At 48.0% G+C, this 21,113-nt stretch overlaps 32 non-coding genes across 32 annotated transcripts; all 32 read left to right on the top strand.

The window, feature by feature from the left end:
• Positions 1 to 40: 40 nt before the first annotated feature.
• On the top strand, positions 41 to 155 carry LOC127980936 (U5 spliceosomal RNA). The gene has a single exon (XR_008159935.1). It is a non-coding gene; the product is annotated as a U5 spliceosomal RNA (small nuclear RNA).
• Positions 156 to 440: 285 nt separating this feature from the next.
• trnag-ucc (transfer RNA glycine (anticodon UCC)) lies at positions 441 to 512 on the top strand. Its single transcript has one exon. It is a non-coding gene; the product is annotated as a tRNA-Gly (tRNA).
• Positions 513 to 784: 272 nt separating this feature from the next.
• On the top strand, positions 785 to 856 carry trnag-ucc (transfer RNA glycine (anticodon UCC)). Its single transcript has one exon. It is a non-coding gene; the product is annotated as a tRNA-Gly (tRNA).
• A 1,227-nt stretch (positions 857 to 2,083) lies between these two features.
• Positions 2,084 to 2,198, top strand: LOC127980935 (U5 spliceosomal RNA). Its single transcript, XR_008159934.1, has one exon. It is a non-coding gene; the product is annotated as a U5 spliceosomal RNA (small nuclear RNA).
• A 285-nt stretch (positions 2,199 to 2,483) lies between these two features.
• trnag-ucc (transfer RNA glycine (anticodon UCC)) lies at positions 2,484 to 2,555 on the top strand. The gene has a single exon. It is a non-coding gene; the product is annotated as a tRNA-Gly (tRNA).
• A 272-nt stretch (positions 2,556 to 2,827) lies between these two features.
• On the top strand, positions 2,828 to 2,899 carry trnag-ucc (transfer RNA glycine (anticodon UCC)). Its single transcript has one exon. It is a non-coding gene; the product is annotated as a tRNA-Gly (tRNA).
• Positions 2,900 to 4,124: 1,225 nt separating this feature from the next.
• On the top strand, positions 4,125 to 4,239 carry LOC127980122 (U5 spliceosomal RNA). The gene has a single exon (XR_008159159.1). It is a non-coding gene; the product is annotated as a U5 spliceosomal RNA (small nuclear RNA).
• A 285-nt stretch (positions 4,240 to 4,524) lies between these two features.
• trnag-ucc (transfer RNA glycine (anticodon UCC)) lies at positions 4,525 to 4,596 on the top strand. The gene has a single exon. It is a non-coding gene; the product is annotated as a tRNA-Gly (tRNA).
• A 272-nt stretch (positions 4,597 to 4,868) lies between these two features.
• trnag-ucc (transfer RNA glycine (anticodon UCC)) lies at positions 4,869 to 4,940 on the top strand. Its single transcript has one exon. It is a non-coding gene; the product is annotated as a tRNA-Gly (tRNA).
• Positions 4,941 to 6,162: 1,222 nt separating this feature from the next.
• LOC127980121 (U5 spliceosomal RNA) lies at positions 6,163 to 6,277 on the top strand. The gene has a single exon (XR_008159158.1). It is a non-coding gene; the product is annotated as a U5 spliceosomal RNA (small nuclear RNA).
• A 285-nt stretch (positions 6,278 to 6,562) lies between these two features.
• On the top strand, positions 6,563 to 6,634 carry trnag-ucc (transfer RNA glycine (anticodon UCC)). Its single transcript has one exon. It is a non-coding gene; the product is annotated as a tRNA-Gly (tRNA).
• Positions 6,635 to 6,906: 272 nt separating this feature from the next.
• On the top strand, positions 6,907 to 6,978 carry trnag-ucc (transfer RNA glycine (anticodon UCC)). Its single transcript has one exon. It is a non-coding gene; the product is annotated as a tRNA-Gly (tRNA).
• A 1,223-nt stretch (positions 6,979 to 8,201) lies between these two features.
• LOC127980120 (U5 spliceosomal RNA) lies at positions 8,202 to 8,316 on the top strand. Its single transcript, XR_008159157.1, has one exon. It is a non-coding gene; the product is annotated as a U5 spliceosomal RNA (small nuclear RNA).
• Positions 8,317 to 8,601: 285 nt separating this feature from the next.
• Positions 8,602 to 8,673, top strand: trnag-ucc (transfer RNA glycine (anticodon UCC)). The gene has a single exon. It is a non-coding gene; the product is annotated as a tRNA-Gly (tRNA).
• Positions 8,674 to 8,944: 271 nt separating this feature from the next.
• Positions 8,945 to 9,016, top strand: trnag-ucc (transfer RNA glycine (anticodon UCC)). The gene has a single exon. It is a non-coding gene; the product is annotated as a tRNA-Gly (tRNA).
• Positions 9,017 to 10,241: 1,225 nt separating this feature from the next.
• LOC127980118 (U5 spliceosomal RNA) lies at positions 10,242 to 10,356 on the top strand. Its single transcript, XR_008159155.1, has one exon. It is a non-coding gene; the product is annotated as a U5 spliceosomal RNA (small nuclear RNA).
• A 285-nt stretch (positions 10,357 to 10,641) lies between these two features.
• trnag-ucc (transfer RNA glycine (anticodon UCC)) lies at positions 10,642 to 10,713 on the top strand. The gene has a single exon. It is a non-coding gene; the product is annotated as a tRNA-Gly (tRNA).
• A 272-nt stretch (positions 10,714 to 10,985) lies between these two features.
• trnag-ucc (transfer RNA glycine (anticodon UCC)) lies at positions 10,986 to 11,057 on the top strand. The gene has a single exon. It is a non-coding gene; the product is annotated as a tRNA-Gly (tRNA).
• A 1,223-nt stretch (positions 11,058 to 12,280) lies between these two features.
• On the top strand, positions 12,281 to 12,395 carry LOC127980117 (U5 spliceosomal RNA). Its single transcript, XR_008159154.1, has one exon. It is a non-coding gene; the product is annotated as a U5 spliceosomal RNA (small nuclear RNA).
• Positions 12,396 to 12,680: 285 nt separating this feature from the next.
• Positions 12,681 to 12,752, top strand: trnag-ucc (transfer RNA glycine (anticodon UCC)). The gene has a single exon. It is a non-coding gene; the product is annotated as a tRNA-Gly (tRNA).
• A 273-nt stretch (positions 12,753 to 13,025) lies between these two features.
• trnag-ucc (transfer RNA glycine (anticodon UCC)) lies at positions 13,026 to 13,097 on the top strand. The gene has a single exon. It is a non-coding gene; the product is annotated as a tRNA-Gly (tRNA).
• Positions 13,098 to 14,320: 1,223 nt separating this feature from the next.
• LOC127980116 (U5 spliceosomal RNA) lies at positions 14,321 to 14,435 on the top strand. Its single transcript, XR_008159153.1, has one exon. It is a non-coding gene; the product is annotated as a U5 spliceosomal RNA (small nuclear RNA).
• Positions 14,436 to 14,720: 285 nt separating this feature from the next.
• trnag-ucc (transfer RNA glycine (anticodon UCC)) lies at positions 14,721 to 14,792 on the top strand. Its single transcript has one exon. It is a non-coding gene; the product is annotated as a tRNA-Gly (tRNA).
• Positions 14,793 to 15,063: 271 nt separating this feature from the next.
• trnag-ucc (transfer RNA glycine (anticodon UCC)) lies at positions 15,064 to 15,135 on the top strand. Its single transcript has one exon. It is a non-coding gene; the product is annotated as a tRNA-Gly (tRNA).
• A 1,226-nt stretch (positions 15,136 to 16,361) lies between these two features.
• On the top strand, positions 16,362 to 16,476 carry LOC127980115 (U5 spliceosomal RNA). Its single transcript, XR_008159152.1, has one exon. It is a non-coding gene; the product is annotated as a U5 spliceosomal RNA (small nuclear RNA).
• A 285-nt stretch (positions 16,477 to 16,761) lies between these two features.
• trnag-ucc (transfer RNA glycine (anticodon UCC)) lies at positions 16,762 to 16,833 on the top strand. The gene has a single exon. It is a non-coding gene; the product is annotated as a tRNA-Gly (tRNA).
• A 272-nt stretch (positions 16,834 to 17,105) lies between these two features.
• Positions 17,106 to 17,177, top strand: trnag-ucc (transfer RNA glycine (anticodon UCC)). Its single transcript has one exon. It is a non-coding gene; the product is annotated as a tRNA-Gly (tRNA).
• Positions 17,178 to 18,400: 1,223 nt separating this feature from the next.
• On the top strand, positions 18,401 to 18,515 carry LOC127980114 (U5 spliceosomal RNA). Its single transcript, XR_008159151.1, has one exon. It is a non-coding gene; the product is annotated as a U5 spliceosomal RNA (small nuclear RNA).
• Positions 18,516 to 18,800: 285 nt separating this feature from the next.
• Positions 18,801 to 18,872, top strand: trnag-ucc (transfer RNA glycine (anticodon UCC)). The gene has a single exon. It is a non-coding gene; the product is annotated as a tRNA-Gly (tRNA).
• Positions 18,873 to 19,145: 273 nt separating this feature from the next.
• trnag-ucc (transfer RNA glycine (anticodon UCC)) lies at positions 19,146 to 19,217 on the top strand. The gene has a single exon. It is a non-coding gene; the product is annotated as a tRNA-Gly (tRNA).
• Positions 19,218 to 20,440: 1,223 nt separating this feature from the next.
• On the top strand, positions 20,441 to 20,555 carry LOC127980113 (U5 spliceosomal RNA). Its single transcript, XR_008159150.1, has one exon. It is a non-coding gene; the product is annotated as a U5 spliceosomal RNA (small nuclear RNA).
• A 285-nt stretch (positions 20,556 to 20,840) lies between these two features.
• On the top strand, positions 20,841 to 20,912 carry trnag-ucc (transfer RNA glycine (anticodon UCC)). The gene has a single exon. It is a non-coding gene; the product is annotated as a tRNA-Gly (tRNA).
• Positions 20,913 to 21,113: the final 201 nt, after the last annotated feature.

Below are 21,113 nucleotides of genomic sequence, written 5' to 3'. Positions count from 1 at the left end.
TTAACAGAGGCAGCGCACAGGCCCGAGCGTTTGCAGACACAGCTCGAGTTTCTCTTCATTGTCGCATAAATCTTTCGCCTTTTACTAAAGATTTCCGTGGAGGGCAACTTTTGCGAGTGACATGTATTTTTGGGTGCTCTGCTCACTGCAGAGCTACATCGAAATGTCAAGAGCAGAATCAGTTTGACCGTCCGCCAGCATGCTGCGAGAGGGCTTGCCCCTGGTCATCGTCTGAATGGGCACTCTCTGCGTTTGACCACTTCGTGTTTATTCAGCCGGATGGGAAGGCAGCGTTTTCTTGTACGTGACGGGATGCAAATTCTTGAAGGCTCTCTTTAGTGACGGGTCCAAACAAAGATCTCATCTGCTCCTCTAGCCCTATCGGCGACTCGTGCACTTCGAGCCTTCTTACTGACGGCGCAAGTTGCTGAATGCCTGCTGCGTTGGTGGTATAGTGGTGAGCATAGCTGCCTTCCAAGCAGTTGACCCGGGTTCGATTCCCGGCCAACGCATGTCCTTTGGCTCGGGCTGACGTCGAAGCAGAACTCCCTCTGTGACCTGTGCCTCCACCCAAAACTTTTGGATGGAATAATATCGGATGGACCCATCATTAGCTGAAGTCGCATAACACTTGCAACACTACCCGTAGCAGGGGTCATTGTTTGGACTCTTTTTTTTTTTTTTTTTTTTTAAATTGCGCTTTAAACAAAAAGTATTGTGTCAATGCAACTGAACAACATTAATTAGGAACACAGTGCGTCAATAAAGCTGCTGACTTCCACCTGCGTTGGTGGTATAGTGGTGAGCATAGCTGCCTTCCAAGCAGTTGACCCGGGTTCGATTCCCGGCCAACGCATGTCCTTTGGCTCGGGCTGACGTCGAAGCAGAACTCCTTCTGTGACCTGCGACTCCAACCAAAAATTTTGGATGGATCGTTCGGAAGACGAAAAGAACCAGCTCTCCCCGTCGGGGAATCGAACCCCGGTCTTCCGCGTGACAGGCGGAGATACTGTCCACTATACTAACGAGGAGCCGTGCATGCTGCCGTTTCTCCCCCAACCGACGGCACTGCACTGACATAACTAAACAATGCATGGCTTCTTCTGACGCAGACCCAGCCCTAGCACCGTAAAATTTCTGATGGACCCATCATTAGCTGAAGTCGCATAACACTTGGAACACTACCCGTAGCAGGGGTCATTGTTTGGACTCTTTTTTTTTTTTTTTTTTTTTTAAATTGCGCTTTAAACAAAAAGTATTGCGACAATGCAACTGAACAACATTAATTAGGAACACAGTGCGTCAAAAAGCAAAATGACAGTTAAAGGCATTTCGTTATTGAAATCTTTGATGACATCATTCAGCTAAGTTCAGTTTTAAATAGTATCTGTGCAATAATTTGCAATCAAGTCAACGATATCTCTGTACATGAAGTGTCCCAAGCTCCGCCTGCCAGAGGCGACAGAGGCAAGAAACCAAAACTCGATCGGTGAAAAGATGGAGAAAAAACCCGGTGAGAAACCAGGCTCAGTCGGGGAGACAGTTCTCCCCTTGTCAGACGAAACCAGTAGATCAGCTCCAGGCTGCAGGAATGTCAGACTGTGCAGAAGAATCATCTTTTTCCTGTGGTCTTGTCCAGGTGGTCTTTACAGGGGATTTGTATCTGCGGCTCATCTAGTTGTCACGGTCTCCGCTGTGTTTCTGGGCCATAGAGGTCCTTTCTAGGTGTTGATCCACCATCTTCTCTGGATACGGACTGGATCCGGGTGACTGAAGCGGTTACAGACTGGATCTGGTGGCTACGGTGACCTCGGAATAAGGGATTTCTTTAAAAGACTTTTTTTTTTCATATAAGATTTTATCCAACTTTTCAGATAGAGGCATGAGAAAGAGATTGCCTTGATTGGGCTTTTGGTTATTGGTGGGCCGAGGGGACTTTTTTGAGTTTTACTCCTCCGTTTTGGAGTGGGGGGGGGGGGGTGCTGACGAAACACATGTGGGCAGGCGTTGTCACCCTTGATGACCCTTGGCGAGCGTAGTAGTTTAACAGAGGCAGCGCACAGGCCCGAGCGTTTGCAGACACAGCTCGAGTTTCTCTTCATTGTCGCATAAATCTTTCGCCTTTTACTAAAGATTTCCGTGGAGGGCAACTTTTGCGAGTGACATGTATTTTTGGGTGCTCTGCTCACTGCAGAGCTACATCGAAATGTCAAGAGCAGAATCAGTTTGACCGTCCGCCAGCATGCTGCGAGAGGGCTTGCCCCTGGTCATCGTCTGAATGGGCACTCTCTGCGTTTGACCACTTCGTGTTTATTCAGCCGGATGGGAAGGCAGCGTTTTCTTGTACGTGACGGGATGCAAATTCTTGAAGGCTCTCTTTAGTGACGGGTCCAAACAAAGATCTCATCTGCTCCTCTAGCCCTATCGGCGACTCGTGCACTTCGAGCCTTCTTACTGACGGCGCAAGTTGCTGAATGCCTGCTGCGTTGGTGGTATAGTGGTGAGCATAGCTGCCTTCCAAGCAGTTGACCCGGGTTCGATTCCCGGCCAACGCATGTCCTTTGGCTCGGGCTGACGTCGAAGCAGAACTCCCTCTGTGACCTGTGCCTCCACCCAAAACTTTTGGATGGAATAATATCGGATGGACCCATCATTAGCTGAAGTCGCATAACACTTGCAACACTACCCGTAGCAGGGGTCATTGTTTGGACTCTTTTTTTTTTTTTTTTTTTTTAAATTGCGCTTTAAACAAAAAGTATTGTGTCAATGCAACTGAACAACATTAATTAGGAACACAGTGCGTCAATAAAGCTGCTGACTTCCACCTGCGTTGGTGGTATAGTGGTGAGCATAGCTGCCTTCCAAGCAGTTGACCCGGGTTCGATTCCCGGCCAACGCATGTCCTTTGGCTCGGGCTGACGTCGAAGCAGAACTCCTTCTGTGACCTGCGACTCCAACCAAAAATTTTGGATGGATCGTTCGGAAGACGAAAAGAACCAGCTCTCCCCGTCGGGGAATCGAACCCCGGTCTTCCGCGTGACAGGCGGAGATACTGTCCACTATACTAACGAGGAGCCGTGCATGCTGCCGTTTCTCCCCCAACCGACGGCACTGCACTGACATAACTAAACAATGCATGGCTTCTTCTGACGCAGACCCAGCCCTAGCACCGTAAAATTTCTGATGGACCCATCATTAGCTGAAGTCGCATAACACTTGGAACACTACCCGTAGCAGGGGTCATTGTTTGGACTCTTTTTTTTTTTTTTTTTTTTTTAAATTGCGCTTTAAACAAAAAGTATTGCGACAATGCAACTGAACAACATTAATTAGGAACACAGTGCGTCAAAAAGCAAAATGACAGTTAAAGGCATTTCGTTATTGAAATCTTTGATGACATCATTCAGCTAAGTTCAGTTTTAAATAGTATCTGTGCAATAATTTGCAATCAAGTCAACGATATCTCTGTACATGAAGTGTCCCAAGCTCCGCCTGCCAGAGGCGACAGAGGCAAGAAACCAAAACTCGATCGGTGAAAAGATGGAGAAAAAACCCGGTGAGAAACCAGGCTCAGTCGGGGAGACAGTTCTCCCCTTGTCAGACGAAACCAGTAGATCAGCTCCAGGCTGCAGGAATGTCAGACTGTGCAGAAGAATCATCTTTTTCCTGTGGTCTTGTCCAGGTGGTCTTTACAGGGGATTTGTATCTGCGGCTCATCTAGTTGTCACGGTCTCCGCTGTGTTTCTGGGCCATAGAGGTCCTTTCTAGGTGTTGATCCACCATCTTCTCTGGATACGGACTGGATCCGGGTGACTGAAGCGGTTACAGACTGGATCTGGTGGCTACGGTGACCTCGGAATAAGGGATTTCTTTAAAAGACTTTTTTTTTCATATAAGATTTTATCCAACTTTTCAGATAGAGGCATGAGAAAGAGATTGCCTTGATTGGGCTTTTGGTTATTGGTGGGCCGAGGGGACTTTTTTGAGTTTTACTCCTCAATTTTGGAGTGGGGGGGGGGGGTGCTGACGAAACACATGTGGGCAGGCGTTGTCACCCTTGATGACCCTTGGCGAGCGTAGTAGTTTAACAGAGGCAGCGCACAGGCCCGAGCGTTTGCAGACACAGCTCGAGTTTCTCTTCATTGTCGCATAAATCTTTCGCCTTTTACTAAAGATTTCCGTGGAGGGGAACTTTTGCGAGTGACATGTATTTTTGGGTGCTCTGCTCACTGCAGAGCTACATCGAAATGTCAAGAGCAGAATCAGTTTGACCGTCCGCCAGCATGCTGCCAGAGGGCTTGCCCCTGGTCATCGTCTGAATGGGCACTCTCTGCGTTTGACCACTTCGTGTTTATTCAGCCGGATGGGAAGGCAGCGTTTTCTTGTACGTGACGGGATGCAAATTCTTGAAGGCTCTCTTTAGTGACGGGTCTGAACAAAGATCTCATCTGCTCCTCTAGCCCTATCGGCGACTCGTGCACTTCGAGTCTTCTTACTGACGGCGCAAGTTGCTGAATGCCTGCTGCGTTGGTGGTATAGTGGTGAGCATAGCTGCCTTCCAAGCAGTTGACCCGGGTTCGATTCCCGGCCAACGCATGTCCTTTGGCTCGGGCTGACGTCGAAGCAGAACTCCCTCTGTGACCTGTGCCTCCACCCAAAACTTTTGGATGGAATAATATCGGATGGACCCATCATTAGCTGAAGTCGCATAACACTTGCAACACTACCCGTAGCAGGGGTCATTGTTTGGACTCTTTTTTTTTTTTTTTTTTTTTAAATTGCGCTTTAAACAAAAAGTATTGTGTCAATGCAACTGAACAACATTAATTAGGAACACAGTGCGTCAATAAAGCTGCTGAATTCCACCTGCGTTGGTGGTATAGTGGTGAGCATAGCTGCCTTCCAAGCAGTTGACCCGGGTTCGATTCCCGGCCAACGCATGTCCTTTGGCTCGGGCTGACGTCGAAGCAGAACTCCTTCTGTGACCTGCGACTCCAACCAAACATTTTGGATGGATCGTTCGGAAGACGAAAAGAACCAGCTCTCCCCGTCGGGGAATCGAACCCCGGTCTTCCGCGTGACAGGCGGAGATACTGTCCACTATACTAACGAGGAGCCGTGCATGCTGCCGTTTCTCCCCCAACCGACGGCACTGCACTGACATAACTAAACAATGCATGGCTTCTTCTGACGCAGACCCAGCCCTAGCACCGTAAAATTTCTGATGGACCCATCATTAGCTGAAGTCGCATAACACTTGGAACACTACCCGTAGCAGGCGTCATTGTTTGGACTCTTTTTTTTTTTCTTTTTTTTTAAATTGCGCTTTAAACAAAAAGTATTGCGTCAATGCAACTGAACAACATTAATTAGGAACACAGTGCGTCAAAAAGCAAAATGACAGTTAAAGGCATTTCGTTATTGAACTCTTTGATGACATCATTCAGCTAAGTTCAGTTTTAAATAGTATCTGTGCAATAATTTGCAATCAAGTCAACGATATCTCTGTACATGAAGTGTCCCAAGCTCCGCCTGCCAGAGGCGACAAAGGCAAGAAACCAAAACTCGATCGGTGAAAAGATGGAGAAAAAACCCGGTGAGAAACCAGGCTCAGTCGGGGAGACAGTTCTCCCCTTGTCAGACGAAACCAGTAGATCAGCTCCAGGCTGCAGGAATGTCAGACTGTGCAGAAGAATCATCTGTTTCCTGTGGTCTTGTCCAGGTGGTCTTTACAGGGGATTTGTATCTGCGGCTCATCTAGTTGTCACGGTCTCCACTGTGTTTCTGGGCCATAGAGGTCCTTTCTAGGTGTTGATCCACCATCTTCTCTGGATACGGACTGGATCCGGGTGACTGAAGCGGATACAGACTGGATCTGGTGGCTACGGTGACCTCGGAATAAGGGATTTCTTTAAAAGACTTTTTTTTTTCATATAAGATTTTATCCAACTTTTCAGATAGAGGCATGAGAAAGAGATTGCCTTGATTGGGCTTTTGGTTATTGGTGGGCCGAGGGGACTTTTTTGAGTTTTACTCCTCCGTTTTGGAGTGGGGGGGGGTGCTGACGAAACACATGTGGGCAGGCGTTGTCACCCTTGATGACCCTTGGCGAGCGTAGTAGTTTAACAGAGGCAGCGCACAGGCCCGAGCGTTTGCAGAAACAGCTCGAGTTTCTCTTCATTGTCGCATAAATCTTTCGCCTTTTACTAAAGATTTCCGTGGAGGGGAACTTTTGCGAGTGACATGTATTTTTGGGTGCTCTGCTCACTGCAGAGCTACATCGAAATGTCAAGAGCAGAATCAGTTTGACCGTCCGCCAGCATGCTGCGAGAGGGCTTGCCCCTGGTCATCGTCTGAATGGGCACTCTCTGCGTTTGACCACTTCGTGTTTATTCAGCCGGATGGGAAGGCAGCGTTTTCTTGTACGTGACGGGATGCAAATTCTTGAAGGCTCTCTTTAGTGACGGGTCCAAACAAAGATCTCATCTGCTCCTCTAGCCCTATCGGCGACTCGTGCACTTCGAGCCTTCTTACTGACGGCGCAAGTTGCTGAATGCCTGCTGCGTTGGTGGTATAGTGGTGAGCATAGCTGCCTTCCAAGCAGTTGACCCGGGTTCGATTCCCGGCCAACGCATGTCCTTTGGCTCGGGCTGACGTCGAAGCAGAACTCCCTCTGTGACCTGTGCCTCCACCCAAAACTTTTGGATGGAATAATATCGGATGGACCCATCATTAGCTGAAGTCGCATAACACTTGCAACACTACCCGTAGCAGGGGTCATTGTTTGGACTCTTTTTTTTTTTTTTTTTTTTTAAATTGCGCTTTAAACAAAAAGTATTGTGTCAATGCAACTGAACAACATTAATTAGGAACACAGTGCGTCAATAAAGCTGCTGACTTCCACCTGCGTTGGTGGTATAGTGGTGAGCATAGCTGCCTTCCAAGCAGTTGACCCGGGTTCGATTCCCGGCCAACGCATGTCCTTTGGCTCGGGCTGACGTCGAAGCAGAACTCCTTCTGTGACCTGCGACTCCAACCAAACATTTTGGATGGATCGTTCGGAAGACGAAAAGAACCAGCTCTCCCCGTCGGGGAATCGAACCCCGGTCTTCCGCGTGACAGGCGGAGATACTGTCCACTATACTAACGAGGAGCCGTGCATGCTGCCGTTTCTCCCCCAACCGACGGCACTGCACTGACATAACTAAACAATGCATGGCTTCTTCTGACGCAGACCCAGCCCTAGCACCGTAAAATTTCTGATGGACCCATCATTAGCTGAAGTCGCATAACACTTGGAACACTACCCGTAGCAGGCGTCATTGTTTGGACTCTTTTTTTTTTTTCTTTTTTTTTAAATTGCGCTTTAAACAAAAAGTATTGCGTCAATGCAACTGAACAACATTAATTAGGAACACAGTGCGTCAAAAAGCAAAATGACAGTTAAAGGCATTTCGTTATTGAACTCTTTGATGACATCATTCAGCTAAGTTCAGTTTTAAATAGTATCTGTGCAATAATTTGCAATCAAGTCAACGATATCTCTGTACATGAAGTGTCCCAAGCTCCGCCTGCCAGAGGCGACAAAGGCAAGAAACCAAAACTCGATCGGTGAAAAGATGGAGAAAAAACCCGGTGAGAAACCAGGCTCAGTCGGGGAGACAGTTCTCCCCTTGTCAGACGAAACCAGTAGATCAGCTCCAGGCTGCAGGAATGTCAGACTGTGCAGAAGAATCATCTGTTTCCTGTGGTCTTGTCCAGGTGGTCTTTACAGGGGATTTGTATCTGCGGCTCATCTAGTTGTCACGGTCTCCACTGTGTTTCTGGGCCATAGAGGTCCTTTCTAGGTGTTGATCCACCATCTTCTCTGGATACGGACTGGATCCGGGTGACTGAAGCGGATACAGACTGGATCTGGTGGCTACGGTGACCTCGGAATAAGGGATTTCTTTAAAAGACTTTTTTTTTTCATATAAGATTTTATCCAACTTTTCAGATAGAGGCATGAGAAAGAGATTGCCTTGATTGGGCTTTTGGTTATTGGTGGGCCGAGGGGACTTTTTTGAGTTTTACTCCTCCGTTTTGGAGTGGGGGGGGGTGCTGACGAAACACATGTGGGCAGGCGTTGTCACCCTTGATGACCCTTGGTGAGCGTAGTAGTTTAACAGAGGCAGCGCACAGGCCCGAGCGTTTGCAGAAACAGCTCGAGTTTCTCTTCATTGTCGCATAAATCTTTCGCCTTTTACTAAAGATTTCCGTGGAGGGGAACTTTTGCGAGTGACATGTATTTTTGGGTGCTCTGCTCACTGCAGAGCTACATCGAAATGTCAAGAGCAGAATCAGTTTGACCGTCCGCCAGCATGCTGCGAGAGGGCTTGCCCCTGGTCATCGTCTGAATGGGCACTCTCTGCGTTTGACCACTTCGTGTTTATTCAGCCGGATGGGAAGGCAGCGTTTTCTTGTACGTGACGGGATGCAAATTCTTGAAGGCTCTCTTTAGTGACGGGTCCAAACAAAGATCTCATCTGCTCCTCTAGCCCTATCGGCGACTCGTGCACTTCGAGCCTTCTTACTGACGGCGCAAGTTGCTGAATGCCTGCTGCGTTGGTGGTATAGTGGTGAGCATAGCTGCCTTCCAAGCAGTTGACCCGGGTTCGATTCCCGGCCAACGCATGTCCTTTGGCTCGGGCTGACGTCGAAGCAGAACTCCCTCTGTGACCTGTGCCTCCACCCAAAACTTTTGGATGGAATAATATCGGATGGACCCATCATTAGCTGAAGTCGCATAACACTTGCAACACTACCCGTAGCAGGGGTCATTGTTTGGACTCTTTTTTTTTTTTTTTTTTTTTAATTGCGCTTTAAACAAAAAGTATTGTGTCAATGCAACTGAACAACATTAATTAGGAACACAGTGCGTCAATAAAGCTGCTGACTTCCACCTGCGTTGGTGGTATAGTGGTGAGCATAGCTGCCTTCCAAGCAGTTGACCCGGGTTCGATTCCCGGCCAACGCATGTCCTTTGGCTCGGGCTGACGTCGAAGCAGAACTCCTTCTGTGACCTGCGACTCCAACCAAAAATTTTGGATGGATCGTTCGGAAGACGAAAAGAACCAGCTCTCCCCGTCGGGGAATCGAACCCCGGTCTTCCGCGTGACAGGCGGAGATACTGTCCACTATACTAACGAGGAGCCGTGCATGCTGCCGTTTCTCCCCCAACCGACGGCACTGCACTGACATAACTAAACAATGCATGGCTTCTTCTGACGCAGACCCAGCCCTAGCACCGTAAAATTTCTGATGGACCCATCATTAGCTGAAGTCGCATAACACTTGGAACACTACCCGTAGCAGGGGTCATTGTTTGGACTCTTTTTTTTTTTTTTTTTTTTTTAAATTGCGCTTTAAACAAAAAGTATTGCGACAATGCAACTGAACAACATTAATTAGGAACACAGTGCGTCAAAAAGCAAAATGACAGTTAAAGGCATTTCGTTATTGAAATCTTTGATGACATCATTCAGCTAAGTTCAGTTTTAAATAGTATCTGTGCAATAATTTGCAATCAAGTCAACGATATCTCTGTACATGAAGTGTCCCAAGCTCCGCCTGCCAGAGGCGACAGAGGCAAGAAACCAAAACTCGATCGGTGAAAAGATGGAGAAAAAACCCGGTGAGAAACCAGGCTCAGTCGGGGAGACAGTTCTCCCCTTGTCAGACGAAACCAGTAGATCAGCTCCAGGCTGCAGGAATGTCAGACTGTGCAGAAGAATCATCTTTTTCCTGTGGTCTTGTCCAGGTGGTCTTTACAGGGGATTTGTATCTGCGGCTCATCTAGTTGTCACGGTCTCCGCTGTGTTTCTGGGCCATAGAGGTCCTTTCTAGGTGTTGATCCACCATCTTCTCTGGATACGGACTGGATCCGGGTGACTGAAGCGGTTACAGACTGGATCTGGTGGCTACGGTGACCTCGGAATAAGGGATTTCTTTAAAAGACTTTTTTTTTCATATAAGATTTTATCCAACTTTTCAGATAGAGGCATGAGAAAGAGATTGCCTTGATTGGGCTTTTGGTTATTGGTGGGCCGAGGGGACTTTTTTGAGTTTTACTCCTCAATTTTGGAGTGGGGGGGGGGGGTGCTGACGAAACACATGTGGGCAGGCGTTGTCACCCTTGATGACCCTTGGCGAGCGTAGTAGTTTAACAGAGGCAGCGCACAGGCCCGAGCGTTTGCAGACACAGCTCGAGTTTCTCTTCATTGTCGCATAAATCTTTCGCCTTTTACTAAAGATTTCCGTGGAGGGGAACTTTTGCGAGTGACATGTATTTTTGGGTGCTCTGCTCACTGCAGAGCTACATCGAAATGTCAAGAGCAGAATCAGTTCGACCGTCCGCCAGCATGCTGCCAGAGGGCTTGCCCCTGGTCATCGTCTGAATGGGCACTCTCTGCGTTTGACCACTTCGTGTTTATTCAGCCGGATGGGAAGGCAGCGTTTTCTTGTACGTGACGGGATGCAAATTCTTGAAGGCTCTCTTTAGTGACGGGTCCGAACAAAGATCTCATCTGCTCCTCTAGCCCTATCGGCGACTCGTGCACTTCGAGCCTTCTTACTGACGGCGCAAGTTGCTGAATGCCTGCTGCGTTGGTGGTATAGTGGTGAGCATAGCTGCCTTCCAAGCAGTTGACCCGGGTTCGATTCCCGGCCAACGCATGTCCTTTGGCTCGGGCTGACGTCGAAGCAGAACTCCCTCTGTGACCTGTGCCTCCACCCAAAACTTTTGGATGGAATAATATCGGATGGACCCATCATTAGCTGAAGTCGCATAACACTTGCAACACTACCCGTAGCAGGGGTCATTGTTTGGACTCTTTTTTTTTTTTTTTTTTTTTAAATTGCGCTTTAAACAAAAAGTATTGTGTCAATGCAACTGAACAACATTAATTAGGAACACAGTGCGTCAATAAAGCTGCTGACTTCCACCTGCGTTGGTGGTATAGTGGTGAGCATAGCTGCCTTCCAAGCAGTTGACCCGGGTTCGATTCCCGGCCAACGCATGTCCTTTGGCTCGGGCTGACGTCGAAGCAGAACTCCTTCTGTGACCTGCGACTCCAACCAAAAATTTTGGATGGATCGTTCGGAAGACGAAAAGAACCAGCTCTCCCCGTCGGGGAATCGAACCCCGGTCTTCCGCGTGACAGGCGGAGATACTGTCCACTATACTAACGAGGAGCCGTGCATGCTGCCGTTTCTCCCCCAACCGACGGCACTGCACTGACATAACTAAACAATGCATGGCTTCTTCTGACGCAGACCCAGCCCTAGCACCGTAAAATTTCTGATGGACCCATCATTAGCTGAAGTCGCATAACACTTGGAACACTACCCGTAGCAGGGGTCATTGTTTGGACTCTTTTTTTTTTTTTTTTTTTTTTAAATTGCGCTTTAAACAAAAAGTATTGCGACAATGCAACTGAACAACATTAATTAGGAACACAGTGCGTCAAAAAGCAAAATGACAGTTAAAGGCATTTCGTTATTGAAATCTTTGATGACATCATTCAGCTAAGTTCAGTTTTAAATAGTATCTGTGCAATAATTTGCAATCAAGTCAACGATATCTCTGTACATGAAGTGTCCCAAGCTCCGCCTGCCAGAGGCGACAGAGGCAAGAAACCAAAACTCGATCGGTGAAAAGATGGAGAAAAAACCCGGTGAGAAACCAGGCTCAGTCGGGGAGACAGTTCTCCCCTTGTCAGACGAAACCAGTAGATCAGCTCCAGGCTGCAGGAATGTCAGACTGTGCAGAAGAATCATCTTTTTCCTGTGGTCTTGTCCAGGTGGTCTTTACAGGGGATTTGTATCTGCGGCTCATCTAGTTGTCACGGTCTCCGCTGTGTTTCTGGGCCATAGAGGTCCTTTCTAGGTGTTGATCCACCATCTTCTCTGGATACGGACTGGATCCGGGTGACTGAAGCGGTTACAGACTGGATCTGGTGGCTACGGTGACCTCGGAATAAGGGATTTCTTTAAAAGACTTTTTTTTTTCATATAAGATTTTATCCAACTTTTCAGATAGAGGCATGAGAAAGAGATTGCCTTGATTGGGCTTTTGGTTATTGGTGGGCCGAGGGGACTTTTTTGAGTTTTACTCCTCCGTTTTGGAGTGGGGGGGGGTGCTGACGAAACACATGTGGGCAGGCGTTGTCACCCTTGATGACCCTTGGCGAGCGTAGTAGTTTAACAGAGGCAGCGCACAGGCCCGAGCGTTTGCAGAAACAGCTCGAGTTTCTCTTCATTGTCGCATAAATCTTTCGCCTTTTACTAAAGATTTCCGTGGAGGGGAACTTTTGCGAGTGACATGTATTTTTGGGTGCTCTGCTCACTGCAGAGCTACATCGAAATGTCAAGAGCAGAATCAGTTTGACCGTCCGCCAGCATGCTGCGAGAGGGCTTGCCCCTTGTCATCGTCTGAATGGGCACTCTCTGCGTTTGACCACTTCGTGTTTATTCAGCCGGATGGGAAGGCAGCGTTTTCTTGTACGTGACGGGATGCAAATTCTTGAAGGCTCTCTTTAGTGACGGGTCCAAACAAAGATCTCATCTGCTCCTCTAGCCCTATCGGCGACTCGTGCACTTCGAGCCTTCTTACTGACGGCGCAAGTTGCTGAATGCCTGCTGCGTTGGTGGTATAGTGGTGAGCATAGCTGCCTTCCAAGCAGTTGACCCGGGTTCGATTCCCGGCCAACGCATGTCCTTTGGCTCGGGCTGACGTCGAAGCAGAACTCCCTCTGTGACCTGTGCCTCCACCCAAAACTTTTGGATGGAATAATATCGGATGGACCCATCATTAGCTGAAGTCGCATAACACTTGCAACACTACCCGTAGCAGGGGTCATTGTTTGGACTCTTTTTTTTTTTTTTTTTTTTTTAAATTGCGCTTTAAACAAAAAGTATTGTGTCAATGCAACTGAACAACATTAATTAGGAACACAGTGCGTCAATAAAGCTGCTGACTTCCACCTGCGTTGGTGGTATAGTGGTGAGCATAGCTGCCTTCCAAGCAGTTGACCCGGGTTCGATTCCCGGCCAACGCATGTCCTTTGGCTCGGGCTGACGTCGAAGCAGAACTCCTTCTGTGACCTGCGACTCCAACCAAACATTTTGGATGGATCGTTCGGAAGACGAAAAGAACCAGCTCTCCCCGTCGGGGAATCGAACCCCGGTCTTCCGCGTGACAGGCGGAGATACTGTCCACTATACTAACGAGGAGCCGTGCATGCTGCCGTTTCTCCCCCAACCGACGGCACTGCACTGACATAACTAAACAATGCATGGCTTCTTCTGACGCAGACCCAGCCCTAGCACCGTAAAATTTCTGATGGACCCATCATTAGCTGAAGTCGCATAACACTTGGAACACTACCCGTAGCAGGCGTCATTGTTTGGACTCTTTTTTTTTTTTCTTTTTTTTTAAATTGCGCTTTAAACAAAAAGTATTGCGTCAATGCAACTGAACAACATTAATTAGGAACACAGTGCGTCAAAAAGCAAAATGACAGTTAAAGGCATTTCGTTATTGAACTCTTTGATGACATCATTCAGCTAAGTTCAGTTTTAAATAGTATCTGTGCAATAATTTGCAATCAAGTCAACGATATCTCTGTACATGAAGTGTCCCAAGCTCCGCCTGCCAGAGGCGACAAAGGCAAGAAACCAAAACTCGATCGGTGAAAAGATGGAGAAAAAACCCGGTGAGAAACCAGGCTCAGTCGGGGAGACAGTTCTCCCCTTGTCAGACGAAACCAGTAGATCAGCTCCAGGCTGCAGGAATGTCAGACTGTGCAGAAGAATCATCTGTTTCCTGTGGTCTTGTCCAGGTGGTCTTTACAGGGGATTTGTATCTGCGGCTCATCTAGTTGTCACGGTCTCCACTGTGTTTCTGGGCCATAGAGGTCCTTTCTAGGTGTTGATCCACCATCTTCTCTGGATACGGACTGGATCCGGGTGACTGAAGCGGATACAGACTGGATCTGGTGGCTACGGTGACCTCGGAATAAGGGATTTCTTTAAAAGACTTTTTTTTTTCATATAAGATTTTATCCAACTTTTCAGATAGAGGCATGAGAAAGAGATTGCCTTGATTGGGCTTTTGGTTATTGGTGGGCCGAGGGGACTTTTTTGAGTTTTACTCCTCCGTTTTGGAGTGGGGGGGGGTGCTGACGAAACACATGTGGGCAGGCGTTGTCACCCTTGATGACCCTTGGTGAGCGTAGTAGTTTAACAGAGGCAGCGCACAGGCCCGAGCGTTTGCAGAAACAGCTCGAGTTTCTCTTCATTGTCGCATAAATCTTTCGCCTTTTACTAAAGATTTCCGTGGAGGGGAACTTTTGCGAGTGACATGTATTTTTGGGTGCTCTGCTCACTGCAGAGCTACATCGAAATGTCAAGAGCAGAATCAGTTTGACCGTCCGCCAGCATGCTGCGAGAGGGCTTGCCCCTGGTCATCGTCTGAATGGGCACTCTCTGCGTTTGACCACTTCGTGTTTATTCAGCCGGATGGGAAGGCAGCGTTTTCTTGTACGTGACGGGATGCAAATTCTTGAAGGCTCTCTTTAGTGACGGGTCCAAACAAAGATCTCATCTGCTCCTCTAGCCCTATCGGCGACTCGTGCACTTCGAGCCTTCTTACTGACGGCGCAAGTTGCTGAATGCCTGCTGCGTTGGTGGTATAGTGGTGAGCATAGCTGCCTTCCAAGCAGTTGACCCGGGTTCGATTCCCGGCCAACGCATGTCCTTTGGCTCGGGCTGACGTCGAAGCAGAACTCCCTCTGTGACCTGTGCCTCCACCCAAAACTTTTGGATGGAATAATATCGGATGGACCCATCATTAGCTGAAGTCGCATAACACTTGCAACACTACCCGTAGCAGGGGTCATTGTTTGGACTCTTTTTTTTTTTTTTTTTTTTTAATTGCGCTTTAAACAAAAAGTATTGTGTCAATGCAACTGAACAACATTAATTAGGAACACAGTGCGTCAATAAAGCTGCTGACTTCCACCTGCGTTGGTGGTATAGTGGTGAGCATAGCTGCCTTCCAAGCAGTTGACCCGGGTTCGATTCCCGGCCAACGCATGTCCTTTGGCTCGGGCTGACGTCGAAGCAGAACTCCTTCTGTGACCTGCGACTCCAACCAAAAATTTTGGATGGATCGTTCGGAAGACGAAAAGAACCAGCTCTCCCCGTCGGGGAATCGAACCCCGGTCTTCCGCGTGACAGGCGGAGATACTGTCCACTATACTAACGAGGAGCCGTGCATGCAGCCGTTTCTCCCCCAACCGACGGCACTGCACTGACATAAATAAACATTGCATGGCTTCTTCTGACGCAGACCCAGCCCTAGCACCGTAAAATTTCTGATGGACCCATCATTAGCTGAAGTCGCATAACACTTGGAACACTACCCGTAGCAGGGGTCATTGTTTGGACTCTTTTTTTTTTTTTTTTTTTTTTAAATTGCGCTTTAAACAAAAAGTATTGCGACAATGCAACTGAACAACATTAATTAGGAACACAGTGCGTCAAAAAGCAAAATGACAGTTAAAGGCATTTCGTTATTGAAATCTTTGATGACATCATTCAGCTAAGTTCAGTTTTAAATAGTATCTGTGCAATAATTTGCAATCAAGTCAACGATATCTCTGTACATGAAGTGTCCCAAGCTCCGCCTGCCAGAGGCGACAGAGGCAAGAAACCAAAACTCGATCGGTGAAAAGATGGAGAAAAAACCCGGTGAGAAACCAGGCTCAGTCGGGGAGACAGTTCTCCCCTTGTCAGACGAAACCAGTAGATCAGCTCCAGGCTGCAGGAATGTCAGACTGTGCAGAAGAATCATCTTTTTCCTGTGGTCTTGTCCAGGTGGTCTTTACAGGGGATTTGTATCTGCGGCTCATCTAGTTGTCACGGTCTCCGCTGTGTTTCTGGGCCATAGAGGTCCTTTCTAGGTGTTGATCCACCATCTTCTCTGGATACGGACTGGATCCGGGTGACTGAAGCGGTTACAGACTGGATCTGGTGGCTACGGTGACCTCGGAATAAGGGATTTCTTTAAAAGACTTTTTTTTTCATATAAGATTTTATCCAACTTTTCAGATAGAGGCATGAGAAAGAGATTGCCTTGATTGGGCTTTTGGTTATTGGTGGGCCGAGGGGACTTTTTTGAGTTTTACTCCTCAATTTTGGAGTGGGGGGGGGGGGGTGCTGACGAAACACATGTGGGCAGGCGTTGTCACCCTTGATGACCCTTGGCGAGCGTAGTAGTTTAACAGAGGCAGCGCACAGGCCCGAGCGTTTGCAGACACAGCTCGAGTTTCTCTTCATTGTCGCATAAATCTTTCGCCTTTTACTAAAGATTTCCGTGGAGGGGAACTTTTGCGAGTGACATGTATTTTTGGGTGCTCTGCTCACTGCAGAGCTACATCGAAATGTCAAGAGCAGAATCAGTTCGACCGTCCGCCAGCATGCTGCCAGAGGGCTTGCCCCTGGTCATCGTCTGAATGGGCACTCTCTGCGTTTGACCACTTCGTGTTTATTCAGCCGGATGGGAAGGCAGCGTTTTCTTGTACGTGACGGGATGCAAATTCTTGAAGGCTCTCTTTAGTGACGGGTCCGAACAAAGATCTCATCTGCTCCTCTAGCCCTATCGGCGACTCGTGCACTTCGAGCCTTCTTACTGACGGCGCAAGTTGCTGAATGCCTGCTGCGTTGGTGGTATAGTGGTGAGCATAGCTGCCTTCCAAGCAGTTGACCCGGGTTCGATTCCCGGCCAACGCATGTCCTTTGGCTCGGGCTGACGTCGAAGCAGAACTCCCTCTGTGACCTGTGCCTCCACCCAAAACTTTTGGATGGAATAATATCGGATGGACCCATCATTAGCTGAAGTCGCATAACACTTGCAACACTACCCGTAGCAGGGGTCATTGTTTGGACTCTTTTTTTTTTTTTTTTTTTTTAAATTGCGCTTTAAACAAAAAGTATTGTGTCAATGCAACTGAACAACATTAATTAGGAACACAGTGCGTCAATAAAGCTGCTGACTTCCACCTGCGTTGGTGGTATAGTGGTGAGCATAGCTGCCTTCCAAGCAGTTGACCCGGGTTCGATTCCCGGCCAACGCATGTCCTTTGGCTCGGGCTGACGTCGAAGCAGAACTCCTTCTGTGACCTGCGACTCCAACCAAAAATTTTGGATGGATCGTTCGGAAGACGAAAAGAACCAGCTCTCCCCGTCGGGGAATCGAACCCCGGTCTTCCGCGTGACAGGCGGAGATACTGTCCACTATACTAACGAGGAGCCGTGCATGCTGCCGTTTCTCCCCCAACCGACGGCACTGCACTGACATAACTAAACAATGCATGGCTTCTTCTGACGCAGACCCAGCCCTAGCACCGTAAAATTTCTGATGGACCCATCATTAGCTGAAGTCGCATAACACTTGGAACACTACCCGTAGCAGGGGTCATTGTTTGGACTCTTTTTTTTTTTTTTTTTTTTTTAAATTGCGCTTTAAACAAAAAGTATTGCGACAATGCAACTGAACAACATTAATTAGGAACACAGTGCGTCAAAAAGCAAAATGACAGTTAAAGGCATTTCGTTATTGAAATCTTTGATGACATCATTCAGCTAAGTTCAGTTTTAAATAGTATCTGTGCAATAATTTGCAATCAAGTCAACGATATCTCTGTACATGAAGTGTCCCAAGCTCCGCCTGCCAGAGGCGACAGAGGCAAGAAACCAAAACTCGATCGGTGAAAAGATGGAGAAAAAACCCGGTGAGAAACCAGGCTCAGTCGGGGAGACAGTTCTCCCCTTGTCAGACGAAACCAGTAGATCAGCTCCAGGCTGCAGGAATGTCAGACTGTGCAGAAGAATCATCTTTTTCCTGTGGTCTTGTCCAGGTGGTCTTTACAGGGGATTTGTATCTGCGGCTCATCTAGTTGTCACGGTCTCCGCTGTGTTTCTGGGCCATAGAGGTCCTTTCTAGGTGTTGATCCACCATCTTCTCTGGATACGGACTGGATCCGGGTGACTGAAGCGGTTACAGACTGGATCTGGTGGCTACGGTGACCTCGGAATAAGGGATTTCTTTAAAAGACTTTTTTTTTTCATATAAGATTTTATCCAACTTTTCAGATAGAGGCATGAGAAAGAGATTGCCTTGATTGGGCTTTTGGTTATTGGTGGGCCGAGGGGACTTTTTTGAGTTTTACTCCTCCGTTTTGGAGTGGGGGGGGGTGCTGACGAAACACATGTGGGCAGGCGTTGTCACCCTTGATGACCCTTGGCGAGCGTAGTAGTTTAACAGAGGCAGCGCACAGGCCCGAGCGTTTGCAGAAACAGCTCGAGTTTCTCTTCATTGTCGCATAAATCTTTCGCCTTTTACTAAAGATTTCCGTGGAGGGGAACTTTTGCGAGTGACATGTATTTTTGGGTGCTCTGCTCACTGCAGAGCTACATCGAAATGTCAAGAGCAGAATCAGTTTGACCGTCCGCCAGCATGCTGCGAGAGGGCTTGCCCCTTGTCATCGTCTGAATGGGCACTCTCTGCGTTTGACCACTTCGTGTTTATTCAGCCGGATGGGAAGGCAGCGTTTTCTTGTACGTGACGGGATGCAAATTCTTGAAGGCTCTCTTTAGTGACGGGTCCAAACAAAGATCTCATCTGCTCCTCTAGCCCTATCGGCGACTCGTGCACTTCGAGCCTTCTTACTGACGGCGCAAGTTGCTGAATGCCTGCTGCGTTGGTGGTATAGTGGTGAGCATAGCTGCCTTCCAAGCAGTTGACCCGGGTTCGATTCCCGGCCAACGCATGTCCTTTGGCTCGGGCTGACGTCGAAGCAGAACTCCCTCTGTGACCTGTGCCTCCACCCAAAACTTTTGGATGGAATAATATCGGATGGACCCATCATTAGCTGAAGTCGCATAACACTTGCAACACTACCCGTAGCAGGGGTCATTGTTTGGACTCTTTTTTTTTTTTTTTTTTTTTTAAATTGCGCTTTAAACAAAAAGTATTGTGTCAATGCAACTGAACAACATTAATTAGGAACACAGTGCGTCAATAAAGCTGCTGACTTCCACCTGCGTTGGTGGTATAGTGGTGAGCATAGCTGCCTTCCAAGCAGTTGACCCGGGTTCGATTCCCGGCCAACGCATGTCCTTTGGCTCGGGCTGACGTCGAAGCAGAACTCCTTCTGTGACCTGCGACTCCAACCAAACATTTTGGATGGATCGTTCGGAAGACGAAAAGAACCAGCTCTCCCCGTCGGGGAATCGAACCCCGGTCTTCCGCGTGACAGGCGGAGATACTGTCCACTATACTAACGAGGAGCCGTGCATGCTGCCGTTTCTCCCCCAACCGACGGCACTGCACTGACATAACTAAACAATGCATGGCTTCTTCTGACGCAGACCCAGCCCTAGCACCGTAAAATTTCTGATGGACCCATCATTAGCTGAAGTCGCATAACACTTGGAACACTACCCGTAGCAGGCGTCATTGTTTGGACTCTTTTTTTTTTTTCTTTTTTTTTAAATTGCGCTTTAAACAAAAAGTATTGCGTCAATGCAACTGAACAACATTAATTAGGAACACAGTGCGTCAAAAAGCAAAATGACAGTTAAAGGCATTTCGTTATTGAACTCTTTGATGACATCATTCAGCTAAGTTCAGTTTTAAATAGTATCTGTGCAATAATTTGCAATCAAGTCAACGATATCTCTGTACATGAAGTGTCCCAAGCTCCGCCTGCCAGAGGCGACAAAGGCAAGAAACCAAAACTCGATCGGTGAAAAGATGGAGAAAAAACCCGGTGAGAAACCAGGCTCAGTCGGGGAGACAGTTCTCCCCTTGTCAGACGAAACCAGTAGATCAGCTCCAGGCTGCAGGAATGTCAGACTGTGCAGAAGAATCATCTGTTTCCTGTGGTCTTGTCCAGGTGGTCTTTACAGGGGATTTGTATCTGCGGCTCATCTAGTTGTCACGGTCTCCACTGTGTTTCTGGGCCATAGAGGTCCTTTCTAGGTGTTGATCCACCATCTTCTCTGGATACGGACTGGATCCGGGTGACTGAAGCGGATACAGACTGGATCTGGTGGCTACGGTGACCTCGGAATAAGGGATTTCTTTAAAAGACTTTTTTTTTTCATATAAGATTTTATCCAACTTTTCAGATAGAGGCATGAGAAAGAGATTGCCTTGATTGGGCTTTTGGTTATTGGTGGGCCGAGGGGACTTTTTTGAGTTTTACTCCTCCGTTTTGGAGTGGGGGGGGGTGCTGACGAAACACATGTGGGCAGGCGTTGTCACCCTTGATGACCCTTGGTGAGCGTAGTAGTTTAACAGAGGCAGCGCACAGGCCCGAGCGTTTGCAGAAACAGCTCGAGTTTCTCTTCATTGTCGCATAAATCTTTCGCCTTTTACTAAAGATTTCCGTGGAGGGGAACTTTTGCGAGTGACATGTATTTTTGGGTGCTCTGCTCACTGCAGAGCTACATCGAAATGTCAAGAGCAGAATCAGTTTGACCGTCCGCCAGCATGCTGCGAGAGGGCTTGCCCCTGGTCATCGTCTGAATGGGCACTCTCTGCGTTTGACCACTTCGTGTTTATTCAGCCGGATGGGAAGGCAGCGTTTTCTTGTACGTGACGGGATGCAATTTCTTGAAGGCTCTCTTTAGTGACGGGTCCAAACAAAGATCTCATCTGCTCCTCTAGCCCTATCGGCGACTCGTGCACTTCGAGCCTTCTTACTGACGGCGCAAGTTGCTGAATGCCTGCTGCGTTGGTGGTATAGTGGTGAGCATAGCTGCCTTCCAAGCAGTTGACCCGGGTTCGATTCCCGGCCAACGCATGTCCTTTGGCTCGGGCTGACGTCGAAGCAGAACTCCCTCTGTGACCTGTGCCTCCACCCAAAACTTTTGGATGGAATAATATCGGATGGACCCATCATTAGCTGAAGTCGCATAACACTTGCAACACTACCCGTAGCAGGGGTCATTGTTTGGACTCTTTTTTTTTTTTTTTTTTTTAAATTGCGCTTTAAACAAAAAGT

Source organism: Carassius gibelio, chromosome B19 (genome assembly GCF_023724105.1).
Source record: "Carassius gibelio isolate Cgi1373 ecotype wild population from Czech Republic chromosome B19, carGib1.2-hapl.c, whole genome shotgun sequence".
Classification (NCBI taxonomy): Eukaryota; Metazoa; Chordata; class Actinopteri; order Cypriniformes; family Cyprinidae; genus Carassius; species Carassius gibelio.
Note: the sequence above shows the minus strand (reverse complement) of the source record. Positions and strands in the feature narration are given on the sequence as shown.